The sequence below is a fragment of the Peromyscus eremicus genome, chromosome 5 (assembly GCF_949786415.1).
Source record: "Peromyscus eremicus chromosome 5, PerEre_H2_v1, whole genome shotgun sequence".
Taxonomy (NCBI): Eukaryota; Metazoa; Chordata; class Mammalia; order Rodentia; family Cricetidae; genus Peromyscus; species Peromyscus eremicus.
This window is the reverse complement of record NC_081420.1, coordinates 133,613,719-133,619,665: the sequence shown is the minus strand read 5'-3', so window position 1 is coordinate 133,619,665 and position 5,947 is coordinate 133,613,719.

The following is a 5,947-nucleotide window of genomic DNA, read 5'->3' as shown; positions in this document are numbered from 1 at the left end:
CTTGAGCACCATGTCATGTATTCATTTCCGGTTTGGCTTTGTTTCTGTACGCAAAATGTCCATTTTCTCATCGGACGTGCCTTTTCCTGGATGAATTACATATATAAGCCCTTTGTTAAAGTAACAATTAATGCTGGCAAGGATGGGGATGCTGTGTTAGCTGTTAGTGAAAATGTCAATTAGTGAGGCCATTCTGGAAATCAACGTGAAGGTTTGTCACCAACTAAACCTAGAGTTATCATATGCGCCAGCTGTACCATTCCAGGGTGTGCACCAGAAGGAGCGGGACACCCTGGCGTACCCTGCTTAGCAGCTCTACCCAAGGCAGCCGATTGTGAAATCAGCGTAGGTGCCCAGAAAGAGATAAGTGGCTACAGAAAAATGGTCTCTACACAGTGGAGTTCGAGTGGGCCATAAAGAAGAAAGAAATTATACCATTTGTGGAACTGGAGATCAGCATGAGAAGTAAAAATCAAGAAAGAGAAATATGGCACATTGTCTCTCATGCAGAGTACAGAGAAGAGGGCAAGAGGAGGGCAGGGCTTGTTTAAGTAGAAGGGACCCCATCTGGGGAAAGAATAAGTGGGGTAACGGGACCTGAGGGTGAGGTGGGGGTGAATATGAGTGAGGCACATTATATCCATGCATGACAATACTGTAAGACAATCATTTTGTACAGTTAATACACACAATAAAAAAAAAACACAAACAAGCAACCCCTTTTCATTTAAGGTGACAAGCCCTTATAATAACTATATATTGCAGTGTTTTCCCTGACAACTTTTGGCTTTAGGCCATAAATTTTGAAATTTATATGTGATTAAATTTACCAACCCCTAAACAATTGGTTGATCATTGGATTAGACCTCAAGATCCCTCCAGGTTTAAAGAAGACTCAGTAAACATCAGCAAACACATGAGCTAAAGCAGCCATCTAATGGTCAATTCTGGCTGCATTCCACGCATCCACGAGGGTGACCTGGCTGCCAGCCTTCCAATGGTTCCTTGAGCTTTCCTTTAAAAACGGAACCTTCCAATAGTTCCTTTTCCTTTTTCTGCACACAGCAATAGTTAAATGGCTAATCCCAAGCAGAAGTGTGGAGGTGCAGTCCACAAGACCTAGCCCACAAGAGACGTAGGCAAGAGGAATGTGAGTTCAAAGCTGGCTAAGCCTCCATAAAGAGCCCCTGTCTCAAGAACAAGTAAAAATCCCAACAAATAAGTAGTTGATTCTATAGTCAAGGCAGGGCTTTAAAGTGTCTTTGTGGTTGTTATGGAAACCATATCATTATCACCTTGTCTGTGTTTTAGAAGACAGGATGGCACAGTTCCTAAGCATCATGTTGTGGGTTGGATGAGTGTAATTGACTGAGGAAGAGGTGGACCTTCTCAGAAGGCCTTAAGATTTCTTCAAGGGGAAGAGAAGAAAATTTAAAAAGACAAAAACAAAAAACAACTCGACTAAAGACTTATTGTAACTTCCTTTAAGAAAGCTTGAAACAACTAACTTGTGACACAGTTTCAAACTCTTTGTGGAACAGGGACCATCATAAGCTGCAAGCTTTCACAAGCTGTCACCCTTAAACACGGGAAGAGAAACAGCCACTTCAATTACGGAGCTTCTCAAAGCCTGGATGCCTGTGTCAATCACCCGGGCTCCTGTTAAAATGTAGATTTTGATTTGGGTGGCAGCTGATAGGACCCAGGCTCTGCACGGCTCAACAACTGCTTGGCCTCAGCCCTTCAACACCCATGTGCGTGAACACACACACACACACACACACACACACACACACACACACAGCCCTTGACCACTTGTCCCAGGCTTGCTGTCCCCTGATTCCTTCACTTTCTTTCCTCCCACTTCTCTTGCTCACCTGATAGTATTTATATATGTGTACACGCGTGCTAATATATGTCTTTATTTTTCTGCTTTCTAAAACACCAAGAAATGGGTTGTTTTTCACAGAAACCACAAAGCATTTCATGAAAAACCATTGGGCACAAAAGCAAAACATCAACAAATTGATACTTTCTTGCTTCGTCACGCCCAATTTAAGGAAATGAACACAAAATAGGCTGTGATTTAGAAACTGACTTCAACCACATTTAAACTGTTCTCTTTTTAAAATATTAGCAGTTGAGTGTGTAAGCCAATATTTATTTTCTAATCAAAAGTTTGTGGCAGATGGTTTATAAATGAGAGAAGAATGCCTCAGAAATGTTTCTGGTAATCGAACTGCAAATAAGCTATTTTATTTCTTTAAATGGCAGGCATGGGTCTCCATCTCCTAAGATTCTTTCTGCTCTGGAAAAAGTGAGAGCTCTGAGAACTGGCCACTGCACAGAAGTCCAAAGCCAGCTCTTGCCACCAGACATCACCATAAATAATTTTTGTAGAAGTAAGTTGAAGATCCTGATACATTAAGGGAAATCTATTAACAGAATGACTGCGTAGAGAGGACCCCTTAAGAGATGCTTCCAGAATTCCATTATCTCAACTGTCACTCGCCACCGGATTTGTCTTGGCGCTGTGTGTTTTCATGAATTACCCGAGCTGTTTGTTTTTCCTTTATCAGCCATCACCCTGTCAGCGGGGCCATTCATAACAACTTTTGGCAGCTCATCAGGGGAGTTCAGAGGCTGAATAGGACCCTATCAACTCTCACACCTCATTGTGTGAAACTGTTTACCAGCACTGCCTTTTCTGTAAATATTACAAGCAGAGCCCTGAAAGGAAAGATGTGTGAAAACAAAATGGCCTGCCTGGGAGCCCTTGGCTGGGCAGCACAGCTAGGTGGAGGGAAGCCTGGCAAGTGCGGTTCTCACTGGTGGTGCTGAGTCCCACCTACGCCTCTTGCAAAGTTGTGTGTGTGTGCTGGTTAATTAGACAACATTGAATTTGACTTTGTATCTGTGTGGGAGAGAATATGGAAGTGGGACTCTGTAATTAGGACGTACAGATCATTTCTGTCACAGTTCCCCTCCTATCTTATGCAGTGCCTCCTTTTCCAGAATTTTCTTACATTGTCTCTTGTACTTGACTGGTAATAGTGCCGCTGTTAAATGAACAAAGCAAGGGGACAGTCCTAGGCTGCGTTTTGCTGGTCACTAGTCAAAAATAACTTCCTATTTGAAATGAAAGCCACTGATCCTCTGCTGAAGCTGGTAACATTGTAGATGGCACCCCACCCCAGTTCTTTAGTCTTTATTCTTACCAGTTACATAGGCACAGATTTTCAATTGTTAAATAATTCTGAGTTTATGAAGAAAAATAAAGTGCAACATGAATCTTAAAAGTTCTTATTAATAAAATCAAACCTGGGCCAAGTATTGGGGTGAACACTGGAAAATCAGAGAGACAGAACAAGCCACAGCTAACCTCACCTGGCCAACTTCTCAGCTGATCTTGTTTCCTCAGACTGGAAGCTTCTGTGTCCTCATCCCAATGGCTCTCAGCTGAACTGTGCTCGAAAACCTGAAAGTTTAACCAGCCAAATGCTTCTAGTTTCTGGTCCTCACGCCTTATTTACCTTTCTGCTTTCTACCATCACTCCCTTAAAGGATTAAAGGCTCGCTTTCTGGGATTAAAGGCGTGAGTCACCATGCTTGGCTGTATCCTTGAACAGATGGATTTCTGCCTCTGGAATGCTAGGATTAAAGGTGTGTGCTACCACTGCCTATCCTAAGTGTCTAGTGGCTTTTCTGTTCTCTGACCCCAGATAAGTTTATTAGGGTACACAATATTTTGGGGAACACAATACCACCACAATAAAGCCTCCCTAGTTTCCCTCGTGATCCCCTTGGCCTCCGTGTGTGTGTGTGTGTGTGTGTGTGTGTGTGTGTGTGTATGTATGTCTGTGTGTGTGTGTGTGTGTGTGTACATGTGTGAGTACCCACCATGGGGAAGGAGCCTCACTTTGACTATTTTGAAGGTGACAGAATTGAACCGTGCTATTATTATTATTATTATTATTATTATTATTATTTATATAACACAGGAGTAACGGGGTTGTTTAAGTTTCATGTGTACAGCTCAGTGAGTTTTGATGGAGTAGAACTTCCCTTTTCTTTGTGTGGTACCAGCAGTCACACATGGGCTGAAAATGCTAGATTTTCTAGAAATAAGCAATGGCTATTATAAGAGTGTACTACTACAGTTCCTTTATTTTGTTATTATGTTTACTTACTCATTAGTTGTGGTGCCTACTTAATACAGGTTGCCATGAGTATATATGGACAGGACCAGGCAGTGGGGACAGATACCACAAACCTCTCTACCATTTCAGTCATCCTTTGGAGGACTTGGCTTGTATCCCTCCCAGGTGAGGGGGCCCCTGTGCTTGAGGCACACTAACCTAGAAATGGAACACTTATATAGTTCATAAAGTATTCCTGTGTCTTGCTTCCAGCCTGTCCAAAGCACACTGCTCCCAGCTCTATTGTTTACATTGTATTACTTTTTCCCAAAAGTCCCATGTGCAGAGACCTGGAGGAGGTACTCTTGTGTGTATGGCCTCTTTTACCCAAAGTGCTATTGAGGTGGGGTAGAAAGGCCAGGAAAGTCTTGAGAACACAAGAAGGGAAATGGGAATCAGATCCTAGAATCTGGTTGAAGCCTGTCACCAGCAGGGAGACAAGAATCCCAGCACCATACCAACCGCTTAAGGCCTTTCTCCCTTCCCGGCTGTAAACCTACAATTTTCTAGGAATCTCACCAGAACCCCCATTTATGGGGAAAGGACCTATACGAGACACCCTTGTGCAACCCGAGTGGCTTCTGGTTTTCCTGTGTAGGATTACAGTTCCACTCAAGGCATCTCTGGAGCCACTGGTATAATCTTACACACAGGGAGGGAGGAGGGAGGAGTTTCTTGGCAATCTTTGTATATGTAAATTGAGAGTCACCAAAAAGGTATATATGGTTAATGTTAAGACCGTTTGTTGCAACTCTGCCTTGAAGATCCCATATCCACCTGGATATATCTTACTTTCTTTGTGCTTAAATCTGTATTAAAAATATCTTCAACAGACTCTACACCTCTATTTCTAAACTGGCTGGTCCTGAAATTCTTTGCAGTTTTGAAGCCATACATCCTGATTTGGCCTGAACTGAGGTCCCTAAGAGTCTAGAGGAAGTTCGGGCTGGAGAGATGGCTCAGCGGTTAAGAGCACTGACTGCTCTTCCAGAGGTCCTGAGTTCAATTCCCAGCACCCACATGGTGGCTCACAACCATCCGTAATGAGATCTGGTGCCCTCTTCTGGCCTGCAGGCATACATGCAGACAGAACACTGTATACATAATAAATAAATAAATAAATCTTTGAAAAAAAAAAAAAAAGAGTCTAGAGGAAGTTCTCAGGCTACTAAGGGTGGCAGCATGGAGCTGTATCTTTCTCTCTCTCTCCTCATTACCAATTTTTGAGATTCACAAGGAAGTTTGTTTCTTCTAACTGCCAAGCTGTGGTCTGTCTGTCTTAGCAGAATGTTTCTGCTCATGTGTCAACACATTTGTTGACTACCATTCTGGTGTCCTCATTCTAGGTTATTGAATCAGTTTATTACTGATTGTAACAGGCCCTGTACAGTTTAGATAGCAAGTCTTTTGTTAGAAAAGACCTCAAGGGCTGTGAAGATGGCTTTGCCTGCAGGCACCGGGACTGGAGCTTGGGTCTCCAACATGCACATAAAACCCAGCAGGCCTGATAGCCCCCTGCAATCCTGCACTTGGGACTCCAAGAAAAGGACCTTGGAGCATGAGTTAATGCATTAAAGATAACCTCAGAGGGCACCAAAGCATGCTGATGTCTCATTAAGGAACGACAGTAAAGCAGTTTCCTCTTGCATTAGTTTGACCAAGAGCGAGGCACGATTTGAATTATCTACTTCTCTCCCTATGCCTTTGTCTGTCTGTAGTTACTGGTCTATCTGTAATCTGTCTGGTGT